At 39.5% G+C, this 16,715-nt stretch overlaps 1 protein-coding gene across 1 annotated transcript in view; it reads right to left on the bottom strand.

Annotated features, from left to right (window-relative positions):
* The window catches only part of LOC113881567 (BOLA class I histocompatibility antigen, alpha chain BL3-7-like), a 37,278-nt gene extending 20,576 nt beyond the window's left edge, over positions 1–16,702 (bottom strand). Inside the window, exon 1 of the mRNA XM_027524596.1 lies at positions 16,342–16,702. The gene's annotated coding sequence lies outside the window, so the exon portion shown is untranslated. The remainder of the gene's footprint in view (positions 1–16,341) is intronic.
* Positions 16,703–16,715: the final 13 nt, after the last annotated feature.

Raw genomic sequence — 16,715 nt, 5'->3', positions numbered from 1 at the left:
CCTCTTTTTACTTGCTGACGCTGAATTGAAACCTATTTCTTAACCTATAGCATATGGTACTGTGGTTTTCTGTTGAGTCCTGGTGAACAGGTGGTGACCCTAAAGGGACCCACTCTGCATGACAATCACATCTGATTTTCCTCTCTCAGCCTTTTTGCTTCCTGAGTCATTTCACCCCTGAACACTGCTTTCTGGCTGTTTTCATGGCTTCTGTCTGTAGCTTGAAGGACAGATTCTGCCCACCCTTTGCTCACCAGCCAATTCTGAAACCCTAGTCTAAGCACAAGATGTCTAGGAGCATGGTTCTGACATTCTTTATCAACTTTCTTCCACACCACCAGCACACACACGTGAGTGTACACACACACACACCCGCGCATTCTAGTGGGAACTGATAGCTATAGTCCTATGTATATACTCCCTTAAATACACACATATGTATCTAACAATATATACATCAAACAGTCTTCATGGTTCCCTATACTATTAACGCACAAACTAAATCATGCATTCTTCCTTAATTAGTATTTCCTTTTCTACTAAGTGTAGATAAAATCTCCAGCTTTATTTTTCTATTGTCCACACCATGCAGCATTCAGAATCTTAGTTCCCAGACCAAGGATTGAATCTGTGACCCTGCAGTGGAAGCACAGTCATTTGTTTGGGCAAGGGTGGGCCGGGTGAGGCAGCGGGGGGGGTGGGGGGGGGGCGTTGTTTTCAATAAGGTTTTTGTATTTTTATTTTTGGCCACACTGCATGCCATGTGGGATCTTAGTTCCCCAATCAGGGATCAAACCTGCACCCTCTACATTGTAAGGCAGAGTCTTAACCACTGGACCGCCAGGGAAGTCCACTTAAATTCAGTACGGCACCTGACACACAATAAACACAGAATAGATGTTTAGCTCACTTAATGCTCACAACAACCATAAGTAGTTACCGTTGTTTTGTTTCAGGGTGAGGAAAATGAGACATAGGTGGCAACTGAGGAACTGAGTACACTAATATATTTGACTTACTGGATTAAATATACTAAAATTATTTTCACCTTTTTTTCCCCACTGAATATGGCTACTACAAAATATTAAATTGCACACATATGCATTCTACTTCTATTGAACTGTACTCATCTAGATAACACAAATTATCTCCACACTGCCCACATCTTACTTAATTCAAAATGTTCAACTTTGACTAATTTCAATTTAGATTCTAAATGTATTAATAATTAGGGGTGGGTGCACTATGCAGCTTGTAGGATCCTAGTTCCCTGACCAGGGATCAAACCCAAGTCCGGCACTGGTCTAACCACTGGACCACCAAGGGATTCCCTAAATGTAAATTTTTAATTTTTTAACAGCTTTCTTGAGATGTAATTTACATACCATATAATTCACCCATTTAAAGTGTATAATTCAACACATTTTAATAAATTTACAGAGTTGTTTCAACCAGCACCACAATTTTTGAAGATTTCCATCAGCCCCCAAAGAAAGCCCTTATCCATGACCTTCCCCCACCTAAAATCCCCCAATCCTCTGGCAACCACTATTTCTATTTCCATGGATCTGCCTATTCTGGACATTTCATAGAAATGAAATCATTTGTCATCTTTTGTGTCTGGTTTCTTTTACTCAGTATATTTAAGACTCAACTAGGCTGTAACACTTATCAGTACTTGACTTTTTATTACAGAGGAATATTCTATTGTATGAATATATCATGATCATTGCTTAAAATTTATATTTTAAGGCAGGACAAGAAAACACTAAATTTTCTGTTTGGATCTCCACCCTCCCCTCCCTAACCACATTCTAGAAGTGTGAGAGAACCTCCTCTTTCATAACATGCTATTTTCTAAGTGTGAAATAACTTGCAAGAATGACAGTCAATCCCAGTCTTGCACTAAGCATTTAATAACATCTAGCTGCAAAGAGGAGAGTGAAAAAGCTGGCTTGAAACTCAACATTCAAAAAACGAAGATCATGGCATCTGGTCCTATCACTTCACAGCAAGCAGATGGGGAAACAATGGAAACAGTGACAGACTTTATTTTCTTGGGCTCCAAAATCATGGCAGATGGTGACTGCAGCCATGAAATTAAAAGACGCTTGCTCCTTGGAAGAAAAGCTATGACCAGCCTAGACAGCATATTAAAAAGCAGAGACATTACTTTGCTGACAAAGGTCTGTCTAGTCAAAGCTATGGTTTTTCCAGTAGTCATGTATGGATGTGCTAGTTGTACCATAAAAAATCTGAGCGCCAAAGAATTGATGTTTTTGAACTGTGATGTTGAAGAAGACTCTTTAAGGTCCCCTGGACTGCAAGGAGATCAAACCAGTCAATCCTAAAGGAAATTAGTCCTGAATATTCATTGGAAGGACTGATGTTGAAGCTGAAGCTCCAACGCTCTGGCTACCTGATGCAAAGAACTGACTCATTTGAAAAGACCCTGATGCTGGGAAAGATTAAAGGCTAGAGAAGGGGACAACAGAGGATAAGATGGTTGAATGGCATCACTGACTCAATGGACATGAGTTTGAGCAAGCTCCAGGAATTGGTGAGGGACAGGGAAGCCTAGCGTGCTGCAGTCCATGGGGTTGTAAAGAGTTGGACACAACTGAGTGACTGAATAACAACAAAACTGCAAATTATTACATAACCACCAATACCCAGGCCACCTCATCTGACTTTAAAAATAAAGTGAAGACACTTTCTCATTTTTATTCAGTCTACTTTGTTTATTCAGCCAAAAAGAATCAGAAAAAAACAGAAAGACCATACCCTCCCCTCACTCCACAAGAGCCATGCATTAAAAGCAAGTATCCTAACTCTTGAGGCCCCTTATTAGTGTAATTTCTAAATATGCCCCACCTGACTTCCAAACCTAACCAGCTCAATACTCAAAAGTCATGCTGTTGTTTAGTTGTGTCCAGCTCTTTTGCGACCCCATTGACTATTGCCCGCCAGACTCCTCTGGCCACAAGAGTTCCCAGGCAAAAAGACTGGAGTGGGTTGCCATTTCCTTATCCAGGGGATGTTCCCCAACCCAGGAATCGAACCCACGTCTCCTGTATTGGCAGGTGGATTCTTTACCATGGGCCACCAGGGAAGCCCCTAAAAGTCATAGTAGCATATTAACTAATGTTCATAGCCCTCTACAGTATTCTGTTCCATACCGGTATTCAGTTAGTATACACTAGTAAGCCATCGGATAAGGCAATGAAACCCCACTCCAGTACTCTTGCCTGGAAAATCCCATGGACGGAGGAGCCTGGTAGGCTGCAGTCCATGGGGTCACTCAGAGTCGGACACGACTGAGCAACTTCACTTTGACTTTTCACTTGCATGCATTGGAGAAGTTAATGGCAACCCACTCCAGTATTCTTGCCTAGAGAATCCCAGGGACGGGGGAGCCTGGTGGGCTGCCATCTATGGGGTCGCACAGTCAGACACGACTGAAGCAACTTAGCAGCAGCAGCAGCAGCAGAAGCCATACTGCTTGCTAAAGAAAACAAAATAGCAACTGATAAACAGTAAAATAAGTGATATAAATCCTAACATATACTCATTAGCAAAGTCTAGGTTAACACAGGATCTATCAACAGAGGAGTTCCTGTCATTGCAGGAGACACGTTCATGGTACCAATTGCCAGTTCAGTCACAAGCTCCGTGGCTAGGGTTGTACATTCTTCATTCTACATTTATAAAAATCATCTCTTTGTTAAATCCTCATACTGCTAAAATTCCTAAACAATATATTTTTTGGCTTCTCCTTTGTTCTTATTGTTACTGTACTGCTATTCTTGCAGTAAACAGTTGTGCAGTGTTTTCATATCTATAAATGCCAAGAACTTAAAATATGAGGAATAAACAGAATGAAGTGAGGAAGTCTAGACACACTTTTTTGTATTTATTTTCATTATTTTTGTTTATTTGGCTGCACTGGGTCTTAGTTTCAACCAGGCATCAAACCCAGGCCCCCTGCATTGGGAGCCCCCAGGAAGTTCCTGGATACATTTTTAACATTGCTTTTAAATCTTATAAACATTAATCTCGTGGATCTGAGAGGGAACAAGGAAACAATGACATGCATCATAGTCTGAAACACATGATACTGTACAAAAACTATGACAAGTAGTAATGCCTTTAATACTGTGTAAGATTCAGTTCAAAGTAAATAGTAATTGGCTTTTCTAATACCTAAAACAAATGATTTTGACAAAACTCACCTGTGGCTTATAATTGTTACCAATGTAAATACTGGTTCTAAAGCTGTGTGAAAGTTAAAAGTACTCGACACATTGTCAGTGCTCAGAACTCAAAATTAGCAATGATCACAAAGAATTTAAAGAGTATTATGAATCAGATTCACACAACAAAGTATCTGCTCTAAAACTCTTGAAATAAGTATTATCATAAAATCAACAAAACATTGAAAAGGTGCCATAAGAGTCTTAGTCCAACTTTTTAATTTTACTGGAGTATAGTTGATTTATAGTATTTTATTAGTCTCAGATGTAAAACAGCAAAGTGAATCAAAGTGAAAGTGTTAGTTGCTCAGTTGTATCCAACTCTTTGTGACCCCATGGCCTGTAGCCTCTGTCCATGGAATTCTTCAGCCAAGAATATTGGAGTGGGTAGCCATTCCCTTCTCCAGGGGATCTTCCTGACCCAGAAATTGAACCCAGATCTCCCTGATTGCAGGCAGATTCTTTTACTGTCTGAGCCACCAAAATCCCAAGCTCCTGATTTATCCTCCCACCTCTAACATTTCCCATTTGGTAACCATAAGCTTGTTTTCAATATCTGTGATGATTTTCGTTTTGTAAAAAAATACATTTGTATAATTTTTTAAAATTAGGTTCCACATATGACTGAAATCATCTCCGACTTCTTTCACTCAGTATGATCATCTCTAGGTCCATCCATGTTGCTGCTAATGGCATTCTTTTGTTCTTCTTTATGTCTGAGTAACGTTTCATTATATATACACGTACCACATCATCTTTATCTATTCCTGTCAATGGACACTTAGTCTGCTTCCATGTCTTGGCTATTGTAAATAGTGTTGCAATGAACACTGAGGTGCATGTATCTTTTCTAATTATGAGTTCTGTGGAAATATGGCCAGGAGTGGGATTGCTGGATCATATGGTAGTTCTATTTTTAGTTTTTTAAGGACCCTCCACACTGTTCTTCACAGTGGTTATACCAATTTACATCCCCACCAGCAGTGCAGGAGGGGTCCCTTTTCTCCACTTCCTTTCCAGTATTTATTGTTTGTAGCCTTTTTTTTTTTTAAGAACTAAATATTTTGTATTTTATTGGGTATGTATTCACTTTTTTATTTTACCAATTAAAGTACCCTTTATTGGCATCTTCTCTCTTTTCATGTCCCTACTTTTTATTTTTAATTGGAGGATAATTCCTTTACAACACTATGTTGTTTTCTGTGTTTATAGACTTTTTGATGATGGCCACTTGTCAGAATGGTATGAGGGAATACTTCCCTATAGGTTTGATTTGCATTCTCTGATAATTAGTGATGTTGAGCATCTTTTCACGTGCTTTTTTGGCCATCTATATGTCTTCTTTGGAGAAATGTTTATTTAGATCTGCTGCCCATTTTTTGAAAAGTACTACAGAAGGAGAAAAATGCTAGGTCTTATAAGGTAGGTAAATCCTTTGATTCTTTTGTCTAAACTAGGTATGAACCTTGGGATGGCCTGCTCTGTTACTTTTGCATAGTTACAGAAAAATTAACTACTGTATTCTAAATACAATTTTAAATGCAACAAAATAGCTTTCAATCCTGGATTATGTTGCTAAGAATTATCTGTGAATGCATACTATAGTACTTCACTTCTAAAATTCCCAGGCACTAGAGAATTGAAATTTCTCTATGTGCATGACACAGAAACATCAGTGTTACTGTAAGATTTCACATTACTCTCTAGAATCCTCTAGAGGATTCTGGGTGTGAAGAAAACATCACCAGACGCAAAGTTGAAAACAGCAACAAAGCCCTGAATAGATATGAAGATTCTGTCAGAGGTTCACAGGAGAAGCAAGTAGGGTAGGGGTAAAGGTGGTGGGGAGAACGGGAGAGACTGCGCAAACTGGACTGTATCCAACAGTGCTCTGAGACTACGGAGGGAGAGGCCTGAGTGGAGTCAGGCGCCGCAGAGAAGCCTAGGGAAAGGCCTCTGAGGACCCCTGGACGACAGTGTGAGAAGAGGGGCGTTCAGTGGCGAGAAGAGGGATTGCAGAAGCCAGAGAGGTGAGAACTGAGGAAACTAAAACGTATACCATTTCTTTCATTGCAGAAAAGGGAAGACTGTTGCTACATAGGTCAGCAGAGTCAATAAACGCTTTGTTAAATGCTGATTTGAAAGCAAAAAAGAGGAAGCACAAGAGGGACTAATAATCTTAAGAAAAAAGACGACTATGAAGACAGTAACTCTAAAGGAGTTATGATCAAGACAAAAGATAGTTTGGAACTGGTTATATCTCCAGAGAAATACTTCAGAACTAGCTGTCTGTTTTCCAAGCTATGAGCACAGATTCCTGAAGGGAATACGTCTGTCTTGTTCACTGGTATCCACGTGACTGAGCACAGTGCCTAACATAGTCTTTTAATAAAAGTTTGTTTCTGATGGACTCTCTTTTCAGTATTTTGGGAGTACATGCTTAATGAGTGTCCTCAGTGGTCTGTGGCCCACCTCTGTTAGTACAAAGAGAAAGAGTAATTTCCATGAGCAGTTTGTAAAGATTTTGGTTTCCCTAGAAAGTACTCAGTTTGACAAAAGAGAAGGATTCCTTTGCTTCTTTCATCAGCTAAAAAGAAGACTGTAGAAAGACTTTCTCTCCTCACATTTTAATGGGATCACATATGGAATCCCCAAAAACCTAAGTGCACAAAGATGCAGTTGTCTATTTCTCTGCAAATGGTCTGTTCTTCCTCACAAATCCCCCATCTATAAACTTAGGACAATCCACTGGACAAGATCATCAAGAGCCTTGTAAGCCATTCCAAAGAGATTTAGATTTTACCCAACAGGTGAAGGATAAAAGTCATCATTAAAATGACTGAGTAGTCAGATGACAAGAGTTTTGAGTCAGAAACATCACCAAAGACATAGTACAGAGGAAACACTGGGAGTGGGGCAACAGAGTGAGAACAAATGCTCAGATAAAGGTAGGGAGTCAGCGGCTACTATCTAGGAAAGACCTGAAATGGAACAAAGCAGAAATGGAAGGAGAAGGCTAAGATGTTTTAAAATGTCAGAAACTGGCAATTAATTAAATGGGAGGGATACAGGAGAGGAATAACATAATTAACAAAATAGTGAAGCACTGAATATCAATAGCAAAGAAAATACTCTTTAAAAGAAAAAAAAAAAAAAAAATCTCATCCTGGTAGTTTCACATCCTGAGTCAGGCTCTTCATCTGAATCTTTCTGTAGTTCTCTGTGGGAACAGGGAGAGGACTTTAGGACTATCACTTTGGGGTCATTTCCTAAGCAGCAGAATTCTTAGGATGAGAGGGAAGACATTCTAGTTTCTCAGGGATTCACTGAGGTGAATCCTCAGGGTGTGATCAATGACAACACTGTGTTGACCCCAGACCAAGGTCTGAGTATGAGAGATACACTTTCTTAAGTCTCTCTGATAGATAAACCCATGAGCTTCTGGACCCTACCTAGTCCTCCAGTCCTAATCTCCTTAATCCTTCATCTGAGTTCAGTCATGCCAGCACCCCTAGAGTAAAGTCTGAGACCTCAGCAACAAGAGAAGCAGAGGTGGACTCACTGAGGCAGCCAAAGAAAAGAGGGAGAAGGAGAAAGACAAAATAACAGAAGATCTGACTCTATCACCTGAGTAGTGCCTTTAATTCTCCCGTGTTTTCCAATAATCAGATCATCTGCCATCTTCTTTTTCTTTTTTTTAATTTTATTTTTAAACTTTACAATATTAGTTTTGCCAAATATCGAAATGAATCCGCCACAGGTATACCTGTGTTCCCCATCCTGAACCCTCCTCCCTCCTCCCTCCCCATACCCTCCCTCTGGGTCGTCCCAGTGCACCAGCCCCAAGCATCCAGTATCGTGCATCGAACCTGGACTGGCGACTCATTTCATACATGATACTATACATGTTTCAATGCCATTCTCCCAAATCTCCCCACCCTCTCCCTCTCCCACAGAGTCCATAAGACTGATCTATACATCAGTGTCTCTTTTGCTGTCTAGTACACAGGCTTATTGTTACCATCTTTCTAAATTCCATATATATGCATTAGTATACTGTATCGGTGTTTTTCTTTCTGGCTTCCTTCACTCTGTATAATAGGTTCCAGTTTCATCCACCTCATTAGAACTGATTCAAATGTATTCTTTTTAATGGCTGAGTAATACTCCATTGTGTATATGTACCACAGCTTTCTTATCCATTCATCTGCTGATGGGCATCTAGGTTGCTTCCATGTCCTGGCTACTATAAACAGTGCTGCGATGAACATTGGGGTACACGTGTCTCTTTCCCTTCTGGTTTCCTCAGTGTGTATGCCCAGCAGTGGGATTGCTGGGTCATATGGCAGTTCTATTTCCAGTTTACAGCCACTATGGAGAACAGTGTGGAGATTCCTTAAAAAACTGGAAATAGAACTGCCATCTTCTTTTTCTTCAGGAACCAATCAGGGGATTTCCCTGGTGGTCCAGTGGTTAAGACATTGCCTTCCAACACAGGGGGTGCAGGTATGATCCCTGGCTAGGGAGCCAAGATCCCACATGCCTTGCAGCCAAAAAAACAAAACATAAAGCAGAAGCAATATTGTAACAAATTCAATAAAGACTTAAAAAAAAAAAAAAAAAGAAGAAGAAGAAGAACCAATCAGAACTCAAATCTGCATTCCGGGAAACAGGAATTTTCAGGAAGCCCAGGGGTATCTTTTCAGGACCTTGGAGAGCAGAAGGCAGTTGCTCCTGAGGAAATCTCACATCTCAACATGCAAAGAAGATAAAGAATAAAGGGTAGTGGAGTTACCTATGGAGAGCATACAGGTAAGGTACAAAGACCTGGAACATAAGATCCAAAAGCACCTGAACAACTCTCTTCAGCTGCTTACCTTAAAATGAGGGAATTGAGACTTTTTCAATTTCCTTGGAAGAAACACATACAAAAAGTACCTTTGGTTGATGGTCCTAAAAAGAGCATTACAAACAAGAACCAAAATACCATAAAGGTAAAGAATCACACCCAGGCAGGATAACACAAAGAGCTACCAACTCAAGGTTAGTCCTTGGGTCTCCTGACACCTGTGCAGCACTTTTTTCTTTATAGCTGTTGAGTGATTTAGGATCTAGATTCTCCTTCTGGTGCTGCCATACACCAGCTGTGTGACCTTAGGCAAATTACTCTTTCAAGCCTTGATTTCCTTCTTTGAACTAAGGCTTCCCATGTGTCAAGACACTATGAGGTGACGGGAAAACAAAGACAATTTCTGATCTCAAGTAGCTCCCAGTCTAGTGGAGGACAGATATAAAAACATCAATAATTCAAGAACACTGTAAAAGTACAGAAGTATTGCAGAGAAAAATGTTAGTAACTTGGAAGTGGGAGCAAGATTAGGAGGAATCCAGAAGAAACAACAAATATTTAACTGCAAAGTAGGGCACTAGATTCAGGGAACTGCAAATAACTTAGTTCTGATGGACGGTACGTTGGCAGTGAGGAGAACTGGAGTAATAAAGCCTTCCACATACTGCTGTTTTGGAAGTCAAAGGAGTCAAAGCACTATTCAGGTAAACATTTAGCTATGTACTATGCCAAGAGCTACCCCATGAGGAAAAAATTCCTTAATTCAACACGCGTTTATAGAGTACCATCTATATACTCACTGCACTAGGAGCAGACTCTTCTCCTTTTGGTCCCCTCCCTAAAATACAGCCAGCTTGAAAACCAAGTTCTGCACCCTTTCCTAGGAGGTAAAAGTGCCTCTTCTGTCCATATCAAGTAAGGGGAGTGGAGGAGCGCTTGACAATCCCATGATTCCTCTACTCAAGTGTCACTCAGATTTGAAAAGAGGCTTTGCCTACAGACAGAAGGATGCCAGATATGACCTCTGGTATGACCCCTTGGCACCAAGTAATCGAGCAAGGTGGTACGATGACACAGAGCCAGATGATCAAAAGTGGCAAATTTCCCAGGCTCAGCTGACAATGAGAGCATACATAAAAGTGGTTAGAAAAGTCATCTTTATGTCTGTTTTCAACTTCCTCTGCTTAGTACCAATTCTCCTAGCTTCCCAGAACCAAATATGTACATATGAATGAGTAGCAGCCAAGGTTCTATTCTACAGTCTGACTAGTCCACTGACCAACTCAATGTCTACACCGAGCACCTCTGGAAATCGTAATGTCATGGAAACTTCTCTCTGGTGAAGTGTCTAGAGATAGCAGTGAATTTTTAAAAAAGATTTATTTCTGTATTTGGCTGTGCCAGGTCTTCACTGAGGCATGGGATGCTTTAGTCATGGCATGCAAACTCTCAGTCGTAGCAAACGGGATCTAGTTCCCTGACCGAGGATAGAACCAGATCCCTTGCAGTGGGAGCGCAGTCTTAGCCAGTGAGCCAGTGGACCACCAGGGAAGTCTCGACACCTGTGAATTTTATTTCTATTATACTGTACGGGGTTGAATAGTGCCCCCTCCCAATTCATGTCCACTAGGAACCTCCGAATGTAATCATTTTTGGAAATAGGATCTCTGTAGGTGTAATGAAGTTAAAATAAGGTCATACTGGACTAACACGGGTGTTAGTCCAAAGACTGACATTCTTATTAGAAGAGGGAGTTTTGGACACAGAAACACAAACACACACACACACAAAGAACACCTTGTGACAGTGGAGAGAGGGAGACTGCCAGGGAACACAGGACTGCCAGCAAACCCAAGAGCTAGGAGAGAGGCATGGATCAGATTCTCCCTCAGAGCCTCCAGAAGCAATCAACCTGACCAACACTGATTTCAGTTTTCCTCCAGACCTGTGAGAGAATAAATTTTGTTCTTCTAAGCCACTAGTTCATGAAACCTTGTTATACCAACCCTAGGACACCAATATATACCCCCCAGAATACACGTTTTCCTCCTACATGCTCTAGGATTTAGGATATTTTCCATCTTCTTGGACAGAAAAGGATAGATATCAATGCTAGTAATTATCTCAGCACATGGAAAGGGGTACTGGTGAGAGCAGCAGAATGACTCAACAAATCAAAACAGCAACTTCACAGGTGATGTAATGGGCAAGGGAATTTATTTCTGAAGGCTCTATAGTGAGACCTTTTAATTTCTGCAGTAGTTTTTAAAATATCTACAAATTCTTTGATACTCCAGAGGGGGAAAGAAGGACAGCAGTTAAGAATTTCTGGAACTCAGTAACACATTAGTCGTGCAAGAGAGGGAAAAACCTCAGGTTGTACATGTTGAGCTCCAGATGTCTTAGTTTCAGGAAAGCGAGATAAGCCAGAAACAAATTTTGAGAATCTTTAGCATACAGATTTGCAGATCTCAAATGAGCTTCTCTGGCCAAATGCATAAGAATGAGCTGGGGAAACACATGAAAACATAGAGTGCCAGTAATACTTAAACTCTACAGTTAAAAATTTACTATTAGTAAGAGACTATGATAGGGGTCTAGATGTAAGAAATAGTCAAATATCAATTATTTCTTCTTTATCCAAGCAATGAAGCACGTGGTTTACTTATTAGAAATTGGGGGGGGGGGGGGATCTCCATGCATAACAGCCAAAAAAAAAAGATAAAAGAATCTGTTTTTTAAAAATGAGGATCTTATTGAAGAAATAAAACAAGACCTGAATAAATGGAAGGCAAACCAAATTCCTGACTGGGAAGACAATATAAAAAATGCCAACTATACCCAAATTAAATTATACATTAAACCCCTTTCTGTTTAGAATCACAATAGGTTTTTTTAATTCCTTTGAGGGGAGAGAACTGTGAAAAAAAAAAAAAAACTGATTTAGAATTTATATATGGAATACATGTCCAAGAACATCCAAGAAAATTCAATGAAATAAAATCTGTGGTGTTGGTGTAAGAGACAAATAGATTAGAATCAAAAATCCAGAAACAGATCTCACTATGAAACAATTTCAGGTGTGACAAGTGTGAAATTTAATTCAACAAAAACAGGATGATTATTTAATAAATGAAGCTAGCACAACGAGCCATCCATCCAATCCATATAACACACGCTATTCAACAAAAGCCACTAGCCACACGCGGCCACTGATCAACTAAAATGTGCCTAGTCTGAACTGAGATTTGATATAAGTGTAAAATACACACTGGATTTCAAAGACATCGTTTAATAATTGTTCAAAATAAATTATATGTAAAAATAATATTTTTATATAATGGGTTAAGTTGGTGAAATGAAATATACTATTAAGATTAACTTCATCTGTTTTTACTTTTTTTTTAATGCGGCTTGACTGAAAACTTAAAATTACATAAGTATCTTGCATTCCATTTCTATTGGACAGCACTGCTCTAGAGAAAAATAAAGATCTTCCTTTTACATCATATACTTTTAAAAATTCATTTAATTTCTACAACTTTTTATTCATGGAAAATTTCAAGCTACATCATATTCTAAAAAATAAAGATCTAAATGTAAAAAATAAAAAAACATTGTAGGAAAACGTAGGAAAGTAAATTAGAATCTGGAGTCAGACTGGATTTCTTAATGAGGACAGTATGTCATGTGTGGTATGTATGTATAAATTGATAAGCAAAAGACAGACAATGCAACAGGAAAAACAGCCAAAGATTGGAAATGCACAGAAAACAAACCCCAGTAACAAACAAATAACAACAAAAAGATACTCAAAATTACTAAGGAAGAAAAAAAATATGATTCAAATAACCAAACATCTCTTTTCTGGCCAGAAAGAAATAAAGACATAGATAATAACCATCTCTTCTGGGATGTGGGAAACAGGAAAGCTCAAATACTGCTGTCAAGGTAAATGTAAATAATAATAGCCTTCTTAAAAATCAGTATGGAAATATTCATAAAAATTAGTACTACAGCTGTTCCCCATGGATACCAAAATCCACTGATACTCAAGTCCTTTCTAAAGAATGGCAGCTCTCCACATCCACAGATGAGGAGCCCACAGATACAGAGGGCTGATGTAAATTATAGCCTTCAATCCAACCTTTTTCACAGTAATAAATCCACTAGCACATAAGGACAAATGTTCAGAGAATCTTTTAACACTGTTTATGCAGCAGCAAAATTAAAAAAAATTTTTTATAAAGGAAATTAAGTAAATGCCCATCTGCTGAAAAAAAGGCTGGAAAATGTACATTACCTACAGAACAAGATCTGTTATGCAATCATTAAAAACTTTTAATGAAAAATATTAGCAAAAAATTTAAAATATGAAAAGATCAACACAGGCTCCACTGTAAGCAAAGAGGTCATCTCATTACATGCTGGTGTGGGCATAAATAGGTACAACCTTATGGCAAGGAAACTGAAAAGACGATTAGGATTTTAAATCTCCATGCCTTTTCACAAAGAAGCTCAGTTTTCAGGAGTTTGTCCTACTAATACAGATGTTATGACAAAATAAAGATACATGTGCAAATATGTCAAATAATTATGTTGTACAACCTAAACTAATACAGTGTTTATACGTCAAGTATTATCAGAGTAAAAATGAGGGAAATAGATATATTACAAGTATGTCCACTATGGCCTTTAATAAGACTTGGGGGATATTCCCTGCCAGGCCAGAGGTTAAGACTTAGCGCCTTCACTGCTAAGGCCTGGGTTTGATTTCCGGTTGAGGAACTAAGATCCTGCAAGCCGCGTGGGCAAAAAGTTAACACCCGGAAAGGCCCTAAATGTCTTATTTAAACAAATGGCTGAATCAATCATATGTCTACACAAAGAAGTAATAATGTAGACTTGAAAAAGAACAAAGTAACTCCAATGTTACTGAACGGGAAAGATAAAAGCCAATGTAACCTATAAAAAGACTGTAATTTAAATTTTTCATAACTAAAAAAAAAAAAAAGGTGGGGAAAAATTAGATGCTTTGCCTTTTTCTGAGTTAGAATTTCAGAAGTATGGACAGCTGAACTCTTTCCCTCCTCAACCTACCATATCGTATATCCGACCTCCACCAGTTTCCTACCTGCAGTGCTGCTGCTGCTGCTGCTGCTGCTGCTGTCGCTTCAGTCGTGTCCGACTCTGTGCGACCCCACAGACGGCAGCCCACCAGGCTCCCCTGTCCCTGGGATTCTCTAGGCAAGAACACTGGAGTGGGTTGCCATTTCCTTCTCCAACCTGCAGTGCTAATACCCGCTTTTCCTCTATATGACTCAGCAGTTCCACAAGATCCTCTATATAAAAGATATAGCAGATATATCGTTCCCTGATATAAAAACAATATTAAAGTGTATATTTAAAATTTTTGAATTATCCTTCACATTACTATTTATTTTTGCATAAATTATAGTAATATAGTAATATTTACTATATAGTAATTATTTTTGCATAATAGTAATAATATTTTACTACTATTATTCCAGCATATTCCTGTGCTGGAAATCCTTTGGTCTAAATCAACACCACAACTCGATGTTATTCCACCTCTCCTGAACTACAATCCCTTTTTTAGACAAGGAATACTTTTTCTTGTTTAAAGAATGTACTTGTATCTTATTAGTATATTCATAATTCTCACGTGATCAAGTTTCACAGGTCATAAAAAATACAAATTTGTGTTAAGATCTCAAATTTTCTTTATTATTTTGTGTGTTATCATATAGACAGATGAAAATAAGAGATCATAGCACTGGGATCACCCTCTTTCTCAATTATTCTCTCTTGAAAAATACCGAGTACTTCTTTATTGTTCTATGTAAGGGCTCAGCAAACTATGGTCTGCCACCTGTGTTTGTACAGCCCACAAGCTAAGAAATGTGTTTATATTTTTAAATGATTGGGGGTAAAATAAAAAAGAGAATAAATTTTCAAAACAAGTGAAGAATTTATATGAAATTCAAACTTCAGTAATGCTCACCATTTAGTATAATCTGATGCAATTTTCATACCACAAAGACAGTATGGGCAATATCTACCCCTGGCCTATGACAATAATGCCCTCTAAACTGTATTTTTATAGTATAATAAACTTCTAAACTATAATTTTATAGTTTTACCTATTCTTCCTCCCTTTTCTTCCGTACTTGGCATGAAAGTTAAGTAGCTCAGTCATGCCCGACTCTTTGCAACCCGTGGATTGTAGCCTACCAGGCTTCTCCCTCCATGGAATTCTCCAGGCAAGAATACTGGAGTGGGTTGCCATTTCCTTCTCCAGGGGATCTTCCCAATCCAGGGATCCAACCTGGGTCTCCCGCATTGCAGGCAGACGCTTTAACCTCTGAGCCCCCAGGGAAGCCCTATTGGGCATGAAGTCCCCTTAAAAATCTATTACTCGAGGCCAACACATTCTTCATACTCCTAGGCAATGTCCTTGCTCCTGATAATTTCCTTAGTACCACATCTGTTTTTACAAACAGAAAGCCAGAGTAAAGTGCTAGCCAACACCTTAAAAGTTACAAATCATAAACCAGAACCAAACCTCACCACTCTCCCCATAAAGCAAGGCTAAAGAGGCTGACCACCTAGTTAGTGGCTTTCACTACATTCGAATTGAGGCAGTCCGTAAAATAGAAAACGTACTGCTTCTAAAATTCCTAACAATCAAATAACAATGGGGTGGAGAAGAGTTAATGTAATTTTATCGAATTTAATCTTCAACCACTGGCTACTGAAAAAAGAAAAGTGAACAAAAAGCAAAGAACAGTGAAGAAAAAGCAGATCAACTGTACTTAGCATGTCTGACTCTAAATCTTCATACCTCCCATATTAGATATTTTCTGCAAGTAAATAAGTTCCTGGCTCCCAGGATGCTCTGAGGTTAAACACTGCACAGTGTTTGTAAACAGCATCACAACTTACACAGGAACAAGCTGGGCCATATGGCCATTTCCCCTCGAAGGGGACACCAAAATTTGCTTATTTCTTTCAGTCAGCATTCTGTATGCCAAATATTGGGGGAAGAGGGGAGGTGGGCTGCCTTTTCTACCAGCCGTGTCTGCGCTTAGAGCACTAACTCCTACCCAGCCGCATCACCCATTTACCCAGCACCCACCCTCCGCAGCTCCATCAACTCCGCACCTCCTCCCAGTCTCATCACACCTCCATCAGCAGACTCTTCCAGCCTCAACTCACCCTCGTCCTCCAAAGTCACAGACCTGCGAAGCTTCCAGCAACAGGAGAGGAAAGTAAGGAGGTAATAACGCAGGAGTCTGGAGTCTCCATACAAGCATTATCTACTCTTGGGGAGAAACTCAAGTCAAAGCTCCCAAACTGGAAAAAGACAGGATTCTCTCGCATTCAGAACCCGAGTTCAAGGCGCGCTCACTGCAGTCGGGCCCCGAGCAAGGAGCCGAGGATGCGAAGGTGAGCAGCAGAGTCGCAGTACCAGCTCTTTCGAGGCTCCCACTCCAGCGGAGACAGCAGGTAATTTCCATAAAGCCCGCCTAGAAGGGACAAGGTAAGGAATATCCGAAGCCCAAAGCAGGACTGAGCTAATCCTTGAATGT

Source organism: Bos indicus x Bos taurus, chromosome 23 (assembly GCF_003369695.1).
Source record: "Bos indicus x Bos taurus breed Angus x Brahman F1 hybrid chromosome 23, Bos_hybrid_MaternalHap_v2.0, whole genome shotgun sequence".
NCBI classification, from domain to species: Eukaryota; Metazoa; Chordata; class Mammalia; order Artiodactyla; family Bovidae; genus Bos; species Bos indicus x Bos taurus.
Note: the sequence above shows the minus strand (reverse complement) of the source record. Positions and strands in the feature narration are given on the sequence as shown.